The sequence below is a fragment of the Ischnura elegans genome, chromosome 5 (genome assembly GCF_921293095.1).
Source record: "Ischnura elegans chromosome 5, ioIscEleg1.1, whole genome shotgun sequence".
In the NCBI taxonomy this organism is placed as follows: domain Eukaryota; kingdom Metazoa; phylum Arthropoda; class Insecta; order Odonata; family Coenagrionidae; genus Ischnura; species Ischnura elegans.
In genome coordinates, this window is record NC_060250.1 from 15,222,674 (window position 1) to 15,241,787 (window position 19,114).

The 19,114-nt window shown below is 38.1% G+C and overlaps 2 long non-coding RNA genes across 2 annotated transcripts in view; one reads left to right on the plus strand and one right to left on the minus strand.

Annotated features, from left to right (window-relative positions):
- LOC124158519 overlaps positions 1-19,114 on the minus strand; it is a 581,141-nt gene that overhangs the window by 93,477 nt on the left and 468,550 nt on the right. The window lies entirely within an intron of this gene.
- Positions 14,076-18,586, plus strand: LOC124158517. The gene is made up of 4 exons (XR_006864820.1): positions 14,076-14,252; positions 15,233-15,315; positions 15,423-15,499; positions 18,393-18,586. It is a non-coding gene; the product is annotated as an uncharacterized LOC124158517 (long non-coding RNA).

Genomic DNA, 19,114 nt, shown 5'->3' on the forward strand with positions numbered 1-19,114 from the left:
ATTTGCTGTAAACAACGCAAACCTCAGCTAATTTCGAAACTAAAGGGTCTAATTCTAAACCAATTATTATGTATTAACAGTGCCATTTTAAGAGTAGATTATTTCATCTTAAACATGCTCGAATGAGAGTAGATCCACAACCGGCATGAGTAAACCCTGCATCTTCGCTTTGCAACGGCTGGCTCCATAAACATTTACTTGTACTATGCATGATACTTAAAAACTGAATAGAAAATGGGAGGATAGGAAAAGCAAATTGATGGTATCAAGATTTAAAGACTAAGTCACAGACAAATCCTTCGCAGGCGAAAATGACTTGATGAATGGCGCCGATTGTAGTCTCTTGTTTCATGCACAACCAAAAAAGGTACTCCTTTTTAGATGTAAATAAAATACCAGGAGATTAGAAAAGCAAGCCCCTGTCCTCGAACATTAAAGAGTAAGTCAGCGGGTACGGAAATTTTCTTCTTTCGATAAAATGACTCTGCACCTTTTAGAGCATCTCTGTAAAAAGTTAGAGGTTTCATTCACAACGTGCAACAGTGACTGGTTGGAAAGGAAATTGGGAAACGGTTCGAGTGGACGAAAAGATGATAAAAGGACGAGCCGGAGAAGAAACGGGAAATGCGGATAATAGCCTCTTGATTGAGTCACGGGGTGCTCGATATCCATCTCCTGCCGTTCTCCCACGCGCCCTTAAAACCGCTCTGCCTTCCGAGGAAGAGTGCCACGAAGCATTCGGAGCGAGCGATCCATTAGCAAGGACATTCATTCCCTTCCGAGTTTCATCACTCAATTCCCCCTTCGCATTTACATTATTCTCATCATTCGTTCGCGGACCTGTTACAAAGAGGAGAAGAGGGTGGCCGGTACGTGTAAATGCGATCACTCTCGCGGAGCTTACAGTGACTCGGCACATAAAATGCGTCACGGGATATAGAGTCGTGAAAATGTAACGCGCTCTGCTGGGAGGAATCTAGGAGCTGACCGAATCGATGTCATTTGAAGAGGGTATTAGAAAAAAAGGAGAAGCACTCAGAAATCAAAGAGGAGAAAGAAGCAAACATAACAGAGAAAAATCTACTCCTTCAACACTTCTATGGCATATGTAAACTTGGTAATAGAGATTCAGTGGGAGTTTTAGGACTTGGGGCCCCCGAGTATACACGTTAAAGGTGGCTGAGGGCAACAAGGATATCCCGAACTTCACAGTTGCTATGGATAATGGAAAAAATAGAAAATTAAACTCTCATGCATTATTAATACCAAAATAATCTTCCGATTAAGTCAGCTTTCCATGGAGATTTTACAAAGTGTTCCGGCAATCTACCCTTCCTTCATGGAATGTCCTCTTCAATTCAAAATTAGGCCTACTCCCATTCATTCCATCTAAATGTCCTATTCTGTCCATTCCTCTCCCCCGTTTAACCAACATGCTACCCACTAATACTATTTTCAACATCCCCTCCCCGCTCAGTACTCGCTTCACGCACACCTTCTGTCTCCTCCGTATCTCATCTACATTCCTCTCACCTTAGTCATCTCGAATGCCACCAATCTTCTCTCAGCCTCCTTCCTAAGTGTCCATATTTCCGCACCGTAAAGCACTATACTCCAGGACAGGCTCTTCACTAGCCTTTTCTTTAAACTTTAACATAATGTTCCTCTATTTCTTTCCTATTCATGAACTCCTCCTTTGCTAACGCAATTCTCTTCCTTATGTCCCGACTGCTATTTCTATTTTCCTTGAATGTGCTGCCATGATAGTTCATGCTCAATTTTTTCCGTCTACTCCGACTATTATTTTGAGTACCCCACTCCTAGCACGCGATGCTTAACAAAACCGCATTACATTGGTCTTCTTCTCGTTTACCGACATACCATACTCCTCGCTTGAAATATCACGATAATATTCAGGGCAATTATTTTATGTTGGGTACCCAAAAACAATGAATTAAGGCGGATAGAATCGTCGAAAATGACATTTTTAAGATCAGTGAACGGCTGCACAAGATAGGATAAATTAAGAAATACTCAAATAAGAGATGAAGTGGGTGTCAAGGCAGTTAATGCTAAATTACAAGAATACAAACAAAGATGGAAGGAACATATACTTCGGATGCCAAATGAAAGAATTCCAAAACAAGCAATGGAATATCAACCATTTGGCGAGAGAAGTATAGGAAGACCAAGAAAAAGATGGTAATGTGGACCCGGAACAGGCTTAGCAGCCTAATCCAGGAAGGAAGAAGGAGAAGAAAATTCTAGTGGGACGCTGGATGGCAAATTAAATATGCCGGAACAGATTCTGTATGGCATTTAACATAATTTAGGGACCATTGTTAGTCATAGATTTTGAAGATTTGATGTGATACCATCGCGGCTTGACTGTTAAGTATGAGAATTTTAAGTGTCAATGCGATTCAACAGACACTATATATAGCATAGATTCTTGAGATCGAGCAATATTGGCGCAGCTACTGAAGGACTCTTCATGTAAACATCTTGAAAATAGACTCGAACCTAACACCTACGCAGATCAATTTAGCGAGAAGCAAAGCTACCGATGCTATGGTGACAGATCTTGGAATTCATGGGGGATTTAATACCATGACAATTTTTGCGAGCCTGTCATTTCTGAACAAATAACAACAAATCTCACACTCCATCAATATTATCTTCAAGTCAATATAAATCCACTGAGACGTCGCCAAAGTGATGGAGTTTCGTTTAAAATCCATAAATTATTATTAAATTTAAAAAATCGTGAAGTAACTAAATAAAACGAATGGGGATAAAATGTAACAGTGTTATAGAGAATCAGAAGAGAGAAAAATATCGCCGACACTGGGACTCGAACCCGGGACACCTACTACAGCCTAGAGGACTAACGCCCTAGGCCGCGCCGCCACGTCCGTAGTTAAGAAATGGCGATTACTCAAGGGATGTCATGCTGCGCGAAATCTTACATGTGAATATCTCTCGAACCCGGGCCTATGAGGAAGAAAGCCGTGACACTTTTTCTACCTTACCTATATAGTTTCAAGTTATAACATCCGCATGCAGATCCCGAACATCACTTTGGCGATGTCTCATTGTGAGCAGGTGACGAATTGTACGATTCTCACACTCCTTTTACTCCACGAGGATTCATAACTGTCGCGGTACCACGTTTCTATTGTGACACGATGATTTCCAACAGAACCAAACCCACTCGTCGAAGAGAGGGGGATAAATATGAAGATTTGCAGGAGCAACAGAATTCTACTCGCAGAGGAGTAAATCCGTGAGCGGGACTTTCGTCAGAAAGGTATTACTTGTCCGCAGCACCTTATGGATCACGTGAAGATACGTTGGGGAAGGTGGTGTATAATCCTTCAACCAAAGAAAAAGAGATAAAAAGAGCTGTGAGGAATCAAAAGGCAGCCTTCGTCCTCAAACGCGAGGGAGAAATAGCTCTCGCTCACTGGTTGACGAAACGCCTTAGAGAACATCGGTTCTCCGTGGCGCTGAGTTGGATGCAATCTGAGGAACGGAGAGCACCTTCCACTACGAAACCTTTTTCTCATTTTCGTGGTGAGGACAATTCTCGAGGCGAATCGTCTCGGGGGACCAAGTCTTCGGTCCTTTTTGACGCCTCGTAGATTGCATTGTGCCGCACGGAACGTGAGCCCAATCCGGGAGAAGCAAGAGAGAAAAAACCCGCAGCTATTGTCCAGGCGATAAATCGAAACACTGGTGCTTACACAGCTTTATCTCGGTAAAACAAATCAATCATAAGGGTAAAACATGAATAAGATGATATTTTATCCTTGTTCTTCAACATCATCGGCGATTATCTATCATTTAAAAAACTATTTATCTAGGCAAGGCATGAAACAGGCGTAATTTTGGACCCTAAAGGCCTGTTTACACGGTACATTAACACGTACGGGTTAATGTCTAAATGTATGAACGCGAGAATGAACGCCAAAATGCACCGTGTAACCACCAAAATTGTGCGAATGCATGCACAGAAAATAGAACCTGTTGTTCTAATTTGGTTCATGCATTCGTACATGTTCCGTTCGGGTCCACAAATATCATTCACACATACGTACATTAACTCGTACGTGTTAATGTATCGTGTAAACAGGCCTTAAGAAAGTAAGCCTAACTGAAAACGCTTTTTCGTTTTAAAAAATCTGACATTATAGAGTACGTAAGACGCAAGAACAATATTTTAAAGGCCATAGTCTACAATCTCCAATTAATGCTTTATGGATATCCTTAATTTGTTCTTCTCTCCTCATTGACACTATTGACCTCTAGCCCATAGTTTTTAGGAGCATAATTTATGTTAAATTACTTCTTAACTCATTCTTGTTTTGAACGCTTTATATAAAAACAAAATGTACGTACAGGGTATAAAGGTACTAACTAACATCGACTAAAGGTCAAATAAAAAAAGGCTTCCATGCATTAATTCTGGATTTTGAAATCTAAAAATCCACTTTTTTGAACGTGGCTCCCATGTCAGTACCTGACAAAAACGTCCGAAAAATGCTGATTACTGCTTCAGTATATAGGAATGTCACTTCAGCAAAAATAGTTTAATTTTATTTGCACCGTAACAATAACTTCATATAAATTATCACATATGAGAATTCATAAGACGCCAGAACAATATATTCGAAGGGAGTAATCTACACATAAAATTAGTAACAATGAAATTAACACTGTAAAATTGCTATTTAAGTAAACTACACAATTTCGCCATATAAAACGAAATTTCTAACAGTTCGCAGTTGGAACCACATACTCGCTAATGCGGCGATCATTGTAATAAAAAGTATGCCAAGTAATTACTCTATCGTTAATGCATAAGATGGGCATCACATATTGCACAAAGAAATGGTTGACGGCGGTGCAATGGCGTACTTTAATATACACACTTATCCCTAGAGGAAAATATTTTATTTAGCATGTGAAAATAAAGTTTACATAAGCGAGATATCCTACTTTAATGAAGTTACAGAATTACGGAACTGATAAGGTAGAAAAGAACATGTACGAGAAATGTGCTACACAGCAGATATAGAAAGTCCTTTTAACAATCGGGTTATTTTACTAAGGTACGATTATGACAAAGCATGCAAATTTTATAGATGGTTGTGATTTATCGTTACAAGTTCATAGCCAACTAAAACGTTACCAAGAGAACGTAATGAGTATATGCTCTGCAAGTCTTTCAAAGATAGAGTACATTGTAAATACGATCTGTAAAAAACAGTTTTAGGAATCCAATAGTAACTAAACCTTCAAAATCCTTAAGATAGAGACCAACGTCGGATAAAACGTAGCAACACGTCATATGTAAATGCAGTATCATGCAGAACTTAGCAACGCTATAAAATACCGTCTTTACCCATGGAGGACTCTAGTTAAGTTAAAGCCTACGAATCAGCATTATTATCATAAGAGTAATCTACACACCACAGCATCAAACTGGGTAATCATCGCAGCGGAATGAAGATGACTCTAACAACTATAACACTTGGAAGGGGCCGTATCCCACGAACGTTATTTTACAGGGAGCTAAGACCTGTTTTTACTATTAAAATGTTCTCCCGATTCAGATAGCTTTTTTTGATCAATTAAGAAGTATTCTGGTACTCTTCCCCCCCTTCATGCACTTCCATCTTACATTCACAATAATGCCTTCTCACTACCATTCTATCTAATCTAAAAACCACATCCGCTTCCTTCCTATCCCTCGTCTACCCTCTAACACCGTTTTCAACATCCCCTCCCCGCTCAGGACCCACTCCAACACAACCTCCCGTCTCCTCCGCATGTCATCTAGAAGTTGCCTCTACTCACCCACCATGTCCAGCACTTTGTCGTTACTCCTCCTCCTCTCCGTCCACTTCACCATCTCCATTCTTCTCCATATAATTACTCATGGATAGAGATGCGTGAAAATCGCAAATGCGACATAGATGCGATGACTGGACTTTTATGATATTTTTACGCAAATTAGCCTTTTCTACGGCAAAATTCGTGCATATTAAGCCGAGCGCAGTTTGAATACTCAGCAGCTGACACTCACCGCTTAAAGCGTGTGAGCGACTGGCCAGCTTCTAGTTGGCTGGGACTCTACGTGGCCGCGAACTACACGTGGGCGCTACACTACTACAAGCGGGCGCGGTCAAGCTACACCTCCGCCACTATAAGTCTTATTCCTTAATTTATTATTGGTCTACCACATAATTATTTAAAATATTCTGTATTTGTCATATAACTGCGTTTCACTACATTTTATCGTCATCTACCACGTTATGAAAATAAAAAAATAGATGCTACGAAATACGATAAACTGTTATTGAAAGTGCGATAAAATAAAAATGAAAGTGCGATTTTCACGTATCTCTATTCATGGAGATTCAGCACCTTCCTCTAGTAGCAAAAGCGCGACAAAGAGATCAGCTAGTTACCGCAGAGCCCGGGGAAAAAAATGAAAGAGGGATAGATGATTAAGAGGAATAATCAACCGATTCCTTTTAATTTCTTTTCTCGTTCGACGAATACATCTGCGTCCCCGTACCCTCAATCAGGGACACATCTGCGGGCGGCTAAGAGAGCCACACACCGTGGACCACTGCGGCAAGATGAGAAAGCTGAACGAAAAGGTCGCGGTTGAATTATAACGAAATAGGCTTTGGGAACCCATCCACAGAATTAATCAGATGAACACTTCACCCACGTCCATCTTACTCAATAAGCACCACACTGAGCATTAATCCTTAGCAACGGCGCAAAATTGAAAAATAACAAAATTGGACGAGTTCAAAGATTTTTTTTGGCCCCAGTTTCAACAGTTTAGCATGCTATCTTCAGTCCCCATAACTAGCAGATTGTAATGAACAGTACTTCATAATTAACTCAACATATTTAGCCGCGCAACAATGGAATATGAAGGTAATCTAAGTAAACACGACGTAATGACGATAAAGAAAGTAAAAAATCAATGTATTTTTATATACCTCGCCATAATCTTTAACCAAACATCATTATATAAGCTAAAAAATCTTCATTAGCAGCAGTATTAATTATTGGACAATGCATTATCCTAAAAGATATAATAATTATATATCCCTTGATCACTAGTCAAAAAAATTAACAGTGAAATTCGCAACGATAGTCAATCACCCGCGAATGAAACACTTAACTGAGTTACGACTGATGCTGAGAGATTTGTGAATAATACCACAAAATATTGAAGATCCTGATGTCCGAAGAAGTCAAAAAAAAAACATAATATAACTTCGCCAGTACCTGATAAGAAACTCAACATAATTTACCAATATAAAAATGAAGTAATGAAGGAAATCTAAGTTGCCAAGACGTAATGATGATAAGGAAAGCCTAAAGCGATGTATTTTTTTACCTACCTCGCCATTGTCATTTACTACGCATTTCTACAAAAGCTAAAAATGTTCTTTAATATCACATTAGGTATTTTAACAATGCTATATTAAAAAACCAGCCACTATCATCAGGGTATACACTTTAACATCCTCAAGCAGCAGTAAATTTCCTCGAATACTGGCCATTAAAGAATATTGACAAAATCGCTCAGTAAACCGTTTTCTCTTGGCTGCGATGATGTAATAATCAATATCTATAAAAAAAATATTGAACGCTAGGGATTATTGAAACAGCAGGGCTCTATCGAATTTTCATCGAATAGGAGCACATTCCTTTCACTTCTGACTTTTAGGAGAAAAGAAAAGATTTTATTAGGAAGAGAGCAAACAAAAAATAACCTCATGGAGGCATCAAAACGAAACGTAAACACCAACATTTATTTCCGATCGCGAAAATAACTAGTGGGAGCAAGGGCTTTCGGATACGTTAAATACCATTACTGGATTAGTCACCGAGGGATTTTAGTTGAAGGAGAAGAGTATAAGGAAGTGGATGACAAGCTTATTAGAGCAAAAAGGCATTTTATTAAAGGAAAAGACCGAATGACAGACATGAAATACAGCGATTATCACATTCTTTGTCTAAATCGATTCAACGAAACAGAAAAAAACCGCCCTTCTATGAAATTTAACCAAAATGAACCGATAAAGTAATAATAAAAAAAAATTATTTTAACACACCAAATAATTCGTAGAACGAGGCCTAGATTACATACTTGGAGCAGCGGCCTCCTGTAGCAATCATAATATGACCTGTATTGTGGCTTCTGCCACCCGAAAATATTTTAATAATAAATAAAAATAATAATACAAACAATGAGGAAAATAATTTCAAAGTAAAGTATATACATGATAATTGATATTTCAATCAAAGGAGAGAGTGAAACATATGGTGTATTATTTTCTTTGTTAACATCCTGCATAGATTGTCAAGTAGACAACTAATACAGGATATTTTAATAAATTAAGTACATGTTATAATATTTCCTGGAGTTTAGGTCAATGTATTTTATGAAAGCAAGTTATAGCCAACGTTTCGATTTATTTTAAATCATCATCAGGGCTCTTAACTTCGTACATATTTATTGGAGCAAAAAGGTATTTTATCAAAGGAAACGACCTAATGACAGACATTAAATACAGCAATTATCACATTCTTTGTCTAAATCGATTGAATGAAACAGAAAAAACCGCTCTTCTATCAAATTTAACCAAAATGAACCAGTAAAGTAGTAATAAAAAATAAATTATTTTAACACACAAAATAATTCATAGAACGAGGCCTAGATTATATACTTGGAGAAATTAAATTTTTGGGTGAATTGTGTACGCTTTTTGTATGCTAGGCATGTATGCGGTAAAGTATTATGCCTAAAGCTTGGGCTCTATGAATACGGACTCTTCGTAGCAGCAGTAAACGGGAGCGAGTCACCACGCACATGGAGGTGACCCAATCATTGATATTCATAACTTTGAAGAAGCAATGGTCGCAAAGGATGGACCTAGGTGAGCAAACCCATCTCCCCTCTTCCAACCTCAACGGATGCCGTAATGCTTTTCATGTTATCCACAGAAAAAGTACCCCTCCTCATTCTCAGAACAAAATTAGAATAGAAATGAGAAATAAAACCAGCCTAATTTGAATGGATCCAGAAAAAATAGGAATTCACAAGTTTTGAAACGTAAATGAATCATAATGAGACTCGTCATTACTAAATCTTAATAATAAACTTTAAAGAAAAAATAGGGTGCGAAAGATAATTATAATGATACAAAGACAACAATATGGGTGGTGCCATGGGCGTGAGCGTTGTCGGGTGTTTCTGTAGTTCAAGTACATACATACATCAATCCCGGTTTTCAACGAAAGAGAACAGATTGCATTATCTACCAAAAAATACTACCCTGCCAGCCACTTCTAGGATGTTTGGCAGAGGGTGGCCAATCACAAGGATGCAGCATACAAGACAACCCTCACATGCACACCAAACGGTAATAAAAATATTGCGAAAAATAACAAAATATACAATATAATTTATGCAAAGTTAATAATTTGCCAACTTTTAATAAATCATATGGTAAAACTTTGCAAAGTAAGGAATTAAATGGTTAAGTAAAAGTCAATCTAGCGCATCAATATTCATAAAAAGGATTATTTTTGCACCACAACTTCGACAACGAAAGATTTTATTAGAGCACACGCAACGGGAATGGACTTAAAATTCATCGAAATATCAGCAATTTAAAGGATGAATTTCATTTCACTACCGAATTAAAACTACAAGAGTTTAAATCCATTCCTTATAAATATATATTATTATTTTAAGCTAGCATTGAGGATTAATGCAAGATTCAAGATGAGAAAATTCGATTTAAAATAATTTCAATGACGAACTGAATAATATTTTCGCGACGTACACTGGAGCCTCGTTACCGCAGTAGTGACTAAGTAATACATAGTCAAATAAAACATGACCTTGAGGTCAAACATACCTTCCACGAAATTCAACCCACGCCTCATCAAATTATAGAGCGAAGCCTCATGATAGTATCACATTACCAAGCCTCATTATACCAAGAAAATACATCACCAGCAAAATCATCAAATGCTGCGGCCCACACACAAAATTCTTCGAGGCTAAGAACTTGCAAAGGCTTTCATCATTCGAAAGCCATGTTAATACATCGCTGATCCGTCCTCCACACACCATCCAGATAAGCCAGCAACTACTTGTCCGAGAGCAGACAAAACGCTCGGCGTATATAACCAGAAGTTTTTCCATAAAGCAGCAGTCAAAAAGAAGAAAACTTAACGGGAGACTCGCGGCTTGTTCCTCCCATAAAAATAACCATCAAAAGGTTCGGACAGATGGGGCCAGCGGGCCAGAGGGAAAAAAAATCTGAGGACGACCGGGGGGGTTTAGTGGGGGTAGGAGGGACCTTTAGAATGAGGAGGGAGGCAGGAAATGAAGGCGAGCAGAAAGGGAAAAGGGCAAGATATCATCATCGAGATAAGAAAGATTGAGGGACAGCGCGGGATGCGAGAGAATGAAGCTCCGGTGAGCAAGTTTTCCTCAAAACGCTGGTCTATTACACAAGGGCGGAGCAGGAGAGATCTGGGATTTCAAAAGGTTCGCTGGCGTAATAGCAGGACAAGACAAGACCCCTCCTTTCACTGCAAAAGATGGAGAGATACCATGCAAGATTGCTAATAGCCAAGGGAGCCGAAATATACGAGAGAAACATATAAAGCCGCGTACTAAGAACTCGACCAGATAGTAGATAATCGTACCTGTCTCTGCCACTGCTTCGTGGTAATACTTAATAGACTTCATAATGAAAGTAAAAACCTAGTCTAACACCGCGCAATATCCTGTATTCTATCCTGGCATCCTCTATAGGCATAAGGCGAGAGGTGTTAGTTATTAGGAGCCCTTTGCGCACAAATTAACAAGAAATTACGTGTGAGTAGGCAAGATGAATTGAGTACGGCCTAGCATCTATTAAATCCCATTATTGTTCGAAAAAAAAGTTAAAATAAAAACAGAAATAAAAAAGCCTTGGTTTTCGATTCATCCAATTTATGGACTCTCTAAATAAAATAGGGAACGGAACCCATTTATAGCATATAAACAGTAGAAAAAATATATATAAAGAAAAAATTCAAAATATTCACTCGGAGCAACAAAATGAAAACACCGTTAATAACTCTTTCATCTCAAAGAGCTCTTAATTCTTACTCATAACATACCTAATAAAAGTTTAAACGGAGGTCACCCCTAAATTTGCAAACAATTTTTTATGGACCAAAAAATACATGAGAAATGGCAATTTTGGTTCAATTTACATTTTTTTTAGAACAGTGCCGTCATATTCCGACCTTGATAATAACATCAACAAGTGACTACACATGGGTCGATCGATTCGATATGATGAGAGCAATCACACTCTAGTTGTGCATTAATGATGCATTTTATGACGCACTTTTTTGCCAAGTGGCTCTGTTTGCAGTGGTGGCAGACGCCCAGACGTAAACATAAAAAGAGGATTTTCTCAATGAGGAATGAATTGATTGAATTGAATTGATCTGACCTGAATTCGAGTCGACATTTTCGTCATTTTCCGGAATATGGGAGTTCCGAGCGCGAACCCCAGTCAAGTGGCACGACTTTTCCGGAGAAAGAGAAAGCACCTAATGCAGTTTGAAAAATATATCCATTAGTAATTTAGATAATTTACAAGCCACCATACATAGACAAAATTTAATTCGCAACATCGTAAGACGTCATTGAGAAAGTACTGTTGAAACACATCTCTGCATTTCTTCAGGGTTTTCTTCCGCGTCAGCTTGTTTGTAGACAACAGTTTCGCTGGCTATCCTGCCAGCATCTTCAGGTCGAAGGTGACGGCTGTTGGTTTCTGCCTCGCTTATATACCGTAGGCTGGATGGGAGCTGCTCTGTGATTGGCTGTCTAACTGGGCGCTTCTCTCTGATTGGCTCCGTCTTTGATGACTCCCCTCATATAGTTCTTATGGAATGATGTCCTTGGGCCCGGGTAGGAAGTCCCTTATCTTGGTTACACAATTATATCTGATGACCGCGTCATGTTTTTTTTAACATTCTGGCGATCCTTTCTGATGTTCCAGCATTGAAAGAGATGGAGACGTATAGCTTCCTTGACGATTCCGCCTCTGCATCGTCATCACTCTGGTTTTCTATGGTGGCCTTGCGTCGCTTTTCCTCTTCCTTCGTGGTCCTTCTAAGGACCAATTCTCTCCGATAGCCATTTTTTCGACGTATTTCATATAAATTCGCATTAGTTTTCAATTCCGCGGCAAAAATCATTCAGAGGACGCATGGCTTCAGTCTTTCCTCCAGACGTGTTATTAATTTAAAATTTACCATTCAACCACCTTGAAATGTACAGAATATATAGAGAGTGAGAGGTCCCTCACTATCTGATTTAAAAATATTTCCCTCGTCTCTTCCTGAAAGCAAGACTTTTTCACTTGAAATAAAGGAAAATATTTTTCAATGTAAACAGTGTTAGAGGAAATAATTTTGAGTAAACGATAGAGAGTAAGGAAGAGAACAGGAATTTTAGGTATACAGAAGGGAGTAGGCCTTATAATGAACTGAAGAAGGAAGTTCATGAAATTAGAGGGGACTGTCAAAATACTTAATGAATACTCCATACAAACCTACTTTAATTGTTAAAATACTTGAATTATAATGTCTAATCTAGGCTATTTTATTCCATATCTATAATTTTATTGCATTACCATGTGTGCAAAACTTAAAACTCCTTGAAGGCTGAATTTGACGGTGGAGGATATATAGTGCATTGTATTACATACTTCATTGAATCATACCTTAGTCGGGAGAATACTTTAATAACAACAATAAAAATAATAACAATATAAAATACTCAACCTTCATCCAAACACATACATCAAATTGCAATAGGCTGTGATAATTTCAACCTGTCATATCACGAGAAAATTTCTCAACGCAATTCAACAGTGAAGAGTTACCTTGGTGAGAACCCGTGCTCTTTGCACTAAAACAACTCGGTGAAAACTGAAGAAAATTTAAAGGAAAGTAATAATAATAATAACACCACGAAAAGAGACAAAAGACGACGAAGGTAGAACGGAGAGTGAGGCATATTCCTAAAAATGAATGTCTCATTCAGCCCCTCGACCTCATCCCTCCGCACCCGAATCAATTCGTCCTCAGAAGCGAACATATGCGCCCTCTTGCGGGCGACCGCGAACTACTCTCTCCCTTACCCCAGCTGACTCTGTCCTCAAAACCAACCAATCTAAAAGGGGGAAACGTCCACTCCACTCCACTTTCGGACCTCCAACCCCACCCCTTCAAATTTCCTCGGGCTACATGCCACGGTGAGGGTAAGCCGAGGGGGTGGATTGGGGAGGGCAGGATCTTCCATCTGAACCAAGGGGGACTTCATTCGCGATCCCAACAATGAGAGGGCTAAAGGCGGAGAGGAGGAAGGTCGGGCGGCCGCGTCACCATTCCAGGGCTTAGGGGAGAGGATCTGGCGAGGAAACCCTGAGAATTCGGCCGGGAATGTGGAGAGACGAGGAAGAGCAAAAGCTGTGGACTGGATCTTTGGAAGCGGTGGAATCCAACCACCATACGGACAACAGGGTAGTATCTTTCATCAAAGAAAACGAAAGGCATTGATTGCGATTCGTTACCCACCATTAGTGTATTCATAATATACAAATTGTTTGGTTTTAGAAATCCCAGTTCAGACGAATGTTAATGGTCAATTTTAAACTCATTTGAAAAAGGCCAGATTGCTCGTCCATGCCAAGGCCGTTTATCAGGCCCGGGGGAAGAGGTACCACCGACCGCCACTCCGCCTATAGTTGGAGTAAGCTATAACTCAAATATATTTTTTCAATTTTAATGATGAAGTACTTTCAGATATTCGTATTTTTATTTTTATTGATATTTTTGACATTATTACATAACGCAAAGTAATATTTTCATTCGCACATGTGTTTATGTTTTGAATCGTTTCAACGGACATTGCGCACCGTTCCATTCCGTCCATCAGCTGTGTTGTCGTTGTCGTCATACTCGTTGTGGGCCGTGTTCCTTTTTGCTTTTAACGCAGAAAAGGTTTGTTAATTGACAATTTTCTGGAAGTGTAGTGACATTTAACGCCTCAAAATGCAAGATAAATGTGCAGTTAGGGGTTGTCAATCGAAAGATTGCAAGTTTTTTCGATTTCCGCGAACTGTTTCCAGGTGAGTGTTTTCTTCATTTAGTCATATATATAATTATTTGATATAATCTGTTAAGTTTTCAAGTCATATTAGCTAATAATGTAATTCTTTCTTCAAGGAATTTTGATTTTCATTCGATAATCATTCCAATGTGTCTATTAAGTTGATGGGGTTGTTGGAAATGCTGTTGGTGAACGTTGTTGATGCAACGTTTTCAAGATACCCTCGTTATTTTTAACAAATTGTCATTCATATGTGTCCGACATTCGTTCTGCAAAATTGGTGAAATGTTTCAGAGTGTAACTTGTTAACATGATCATTGCATCAGCAATTTCCACGTACCTTTTTAATTGCATGTAGCAACCAAACACAATTATTTTCTCTACAAAAGGAGGAGAGGCATAGTGATAACTTGTTAAGCCATCGGTGGAGATACATGGAAGTATTTCCATTAATATATGCTGTACTATAAGAACTCGTTCATGTGATTTGTGGACCTCCTGTTTGTATTAAGATTTGATTCGGTGGGTCATGATTGTTGACCTATTATTTGCAATGGAGGTATTGATATCTCAGGGCCTGTGTTTCCGGTCCCAAGCCCGGAAAAAGGAGGGTTTCTGTTGTTATTGAATTAGTGTCCATTTATAAAGTGATTCTTATTTTCCATCAGTCATTATTCGTGCAGTAAATTTTGGGAGTGTACATTGAGTTTTAGCTTAGAAATAACTGAACAGATGTGAAATAATCCTTTGATATAGGATTAGAGTGTTTTCCACTGAAAATTTAACAAATGAGTTGTTGCTGTTTGACAAATGTAGTTGCAGTTAATTGGTTCTTATGATACAATAGGATGGTATGAATGAAATATATAAATTTCAATTCATACCATCATTTATGAAGATATGATGGTATGAATTGAAATTATATTGCTCATTAATGACTACTCAACAGCTGGACATTTAAATATTCTCATTATTGCCTTCAATCATTTTCATGTTCAGCAAGCTCTTTGATGCATTCTGGCTACCTCTAGATGTCATGACAGAGATATGAGGATGATCATTCTGTTGCTGTTGAAACAAAGGTATGTTATTACAAAGGGACTGAACCATATATGTACATTAACTTTTAGATCTGAAACAATTGTCATCATTGCCACCAATTAAAATATATCCATTGTATTACTTGCAGCTAGCCGGTTGATGTATTCCAGTTACCTATGATGGCATGCCGTATATATGGTCTAGGAATCTACTGTTTTGCTAAAGGTAAGTAATTCAAGAGGAAATGTAATAATTTTCTAAATCCCTCCATTCCTTCCATACTTTTCTGATCGAATGTTGAGGCTCACATTTTAAAAAGTATGTATCGATTAGTTAAAGAATTCATTGATGGATTTTTACTATCAAGTCTTGGAAGTATATTGACCAAGGCCTGAAATGAAGTCACCATGTATTTTTGCATGTATATTCCACTTCATACAAAATTTTGTCCAGAATGATTATCAACTATTATATGAATGTGGATTCTCAAACTCTTTGTCATTCTCTTGTAAGATTGCATGCAATTTTCATAAATTTTTGACAAGTTTGATGCTTTAAACCAAACTTAATGATGACTTCAGCTATTCTATGAATTCAAGTATTCTGCCATTACTTGTTACTTCATGAATACAGTAACATATTCATTGTTGTAAGCAGCTGAGATATCAATTCACAACTACATTTGGTCCTCTGTTATTTTTAATTCTGACACTCTGCCTTCAGATCTTCTGATCAAATTGTTTCATATGTATACATTTTTGATTCAGTTTAGTATGACAATTTCATGAAGTCAGAAGTATTTCATAAGGATATTTCCTCAAAGAGAGTGCCTAAATTTTGATGAATCATTCTATCATTCAGTGCTTCCTGTTTCATTTTCATTAAGTGGACACCAAATGAGTAATGCCTTTACGCTAACGCCTTTTAGGTTATGATATACTAATGACTAATATCCCTGAAAAAAATAAACTCCACCATGGTGGGTAAAGGAAGGGTAGTAGCCTTCATGGTGGGTAGTTACCCTTACACAACCCACGCCCTACCCACCATTAAGGGTAAGGGAAGGATATAAAAATCCTTCGTCTACCCTTCCTTGGAACTCCTTCCCTTACCATCTGTGTACCCTTCCTTTACCAACCATTAAGGGTAAAGGAAGGGTAGAAAAATCCTTTGTTTACCCTTCCTTGGGACTTAGCATTTATAACTGAGGAAAACATATCCTGAAAGTATCTCCTCAGCTACTTTCACCTGCTAAAGAGTATTGAGTTCTGTACAAGAATGTAAGCAGTCTTTGAAAGCAAAGATAGACGGGCTACACAACTAATCTTTAAAATTCCCGTGAGGAAAACAATAATATACATATTCAGTGGCTTAGCCATGGCTAAGCCACTGAATATGTATAGCCATGGCTGCAGCCCCTATGAAAAAATTTTATAAATCTGTTTCAAAATTTTATACATTCTTATACATTACCATGGCAATGTATAAGAATGTATAAAAATTTGAAACAGGTTTATACAATTTTTTCATAGGGGAGGGGTGGGTTCCCGGGGGGTTTTGACCCTCCACCCCCCAAAATATAAAAACAATCATTTTCCTTCATAAAAGAAAACAAAATATTGAAAAATGATGAATTTAAAAAAATACTTCTTTAACTATTGAAGTTTTTTCGATTATGAAAAGTGTTTGAATTAGTTGAAAACCCATTACTTAGTATCCTGTTTTCAAAACTTTCCCCACCTGGTTTTGGACCCCCCCCCAAAAAAATTCCTGGCTACGCCACTGTACACAATAGTTTCTATAATTGTGTGAAAAAAGCTCATTTAGAAGTTCTTTCATTCGCATTTCTCGGATGTAACATATTTCTGTGGCTGACAATGGGACATCGCAAGAGTAATGTTCGGTACTTGAATGCCGATCTTATTTTCTGAAACGAAATAAGTAGAAAAAAGACACTGCTTTCTTCCACATAGGCCTGGGTGCGAATCTCATCTTAAGATTTTGTAGTATAAGTTCCGTTGAGAAGCGACATCTGACAAGTACCTCAATAGCTGAGGTTGTAAAAGCCGTAGTTCATTATCCTCCAATATGTAGGTTCTGGGTTCGAAACCATGTGAAGGCTAATTTTTTTTCTGTCTTATAACTTTAGAAATCACTGTTACAACTCATCCCCATTCGTTTAATTTAGTTTTTATATTAGTCCTACCCTTCCTGTACCCTTTATAGAGGCAGGCCCAATTCTTCCCGTACACTCCAGGAAGGAGAGGGCCTACCCACCAATGTTCTAAATACCCTTCGTCTACACTTGCTTAAGGGTATAGGAAGGGTACACCTATCCTTCCTTTACCCTGGCTGGCCCAACCCTTCCTCTACCCTTCCTGTACACTCCAGGAAGGAGAGGGCCTACCCACCAATCTTCTAAAATACCCTTTGTCTGCCCTTGCTGAGGGGTATAGGAAGGGTACACCTATCCTTCCCTTACCCTCATTGGAGGGTACACCTCACCACAATGGAGGAGTTTATTTTTATCAGGGATCTGTTAAGCATATGGTGACATAATTTATCTCAACAAAAAATATTTATGCACTCAGTTTTCCTTTGAATGACAGCGATTGAATTTCTCATACTAAGAGTCAGTCACATTCGGCCTAGTCTTTAAGGTGACAGATGAGTTATCTGCAGCTCCTTTGTATTAACTCCTGAGTGTGTGTTAGCAAACGTTCATATTTACTGTATCTCCTGATTTTTTTTTATTTTTACCAAATCACCTGCTTTTTACATTTTTACCACAAATGTATTAGGCGAACAACCTATAAATTTCGTGACAACCTTAAATTGATTTTTCTGTTATATTCCTACGAAATCATTCCAAAAAGGTGGGAGTAGGGCTCCCAAGACATCATGTTAGGTCCTAATGATGAAGTGAGGCCCAATTAAATTGTTCCAATTGTTCCTAAACCAAAAACATGATAGTGTAAAGGCATTGCTAAGTTGGTGACCAATGTGTTATTTTAGAAAAAGTTTGGTTATCCCTTCTCCTAGGATTTTAATATTACTTTTACCTTAGAGAGCATGGTGGTGATTGCCATGTCTCATTCGTGTCCTTTATTTCTTTCAGGTTATTTGGTTGAATTAGCAATCAGGGATCATCATTGTGGAAAAAGTGAAGAACAGCTATAATTTCTGGCAAGAGCAAAGAGGAAAATTGATATTTTACATATTTTTGTACTTTTTTTCATTATTTATCATGAATTGTGTTACTGTGTAGCTGCACATTATTGAGTTAATTAAATTTTTGTGTTGACAATATTGTATTATTTGAATTTTTTAAATCAGCGCATGCTATTTTCAACTTTGCCAATAATTGCCTTTAGAGTTATTCCATTGCTTTAGCAGTATTTTTATCGATAATATGATTTATCATCATCTTTTGTTATGATTGATGAATTAATGCTCATTAAATTAAAGTTCTTAGTAAAGTGACAAGTAATTCTCAACAAACACCGAAGATACTTCATGGAAAGTAATCTTTAGCTGCTTAATAATGATGAAGTGGTTTTGCTATGGATATTTTGGCCTATAAGAATTCAAATTGCCTCCAGTTTATTTAATTGTTGGTAATTTGAATTTTTATAGGCTGAAATATCCACGCAAAAAAATTAAATCGAAAACTTAAACAGAATTGGGAAGAAGCCCGGTTTGAATTTCCCGGTGACAACTAACGCCATCTATCCTTGGAGTAGGTACTAGATCGGCCAGGCCATAAATATATTACACAGTTGGTACCTCTTGTCCATGCGATGCCACTCTACGTGACGTCACAGGAACCTAGATGCTATA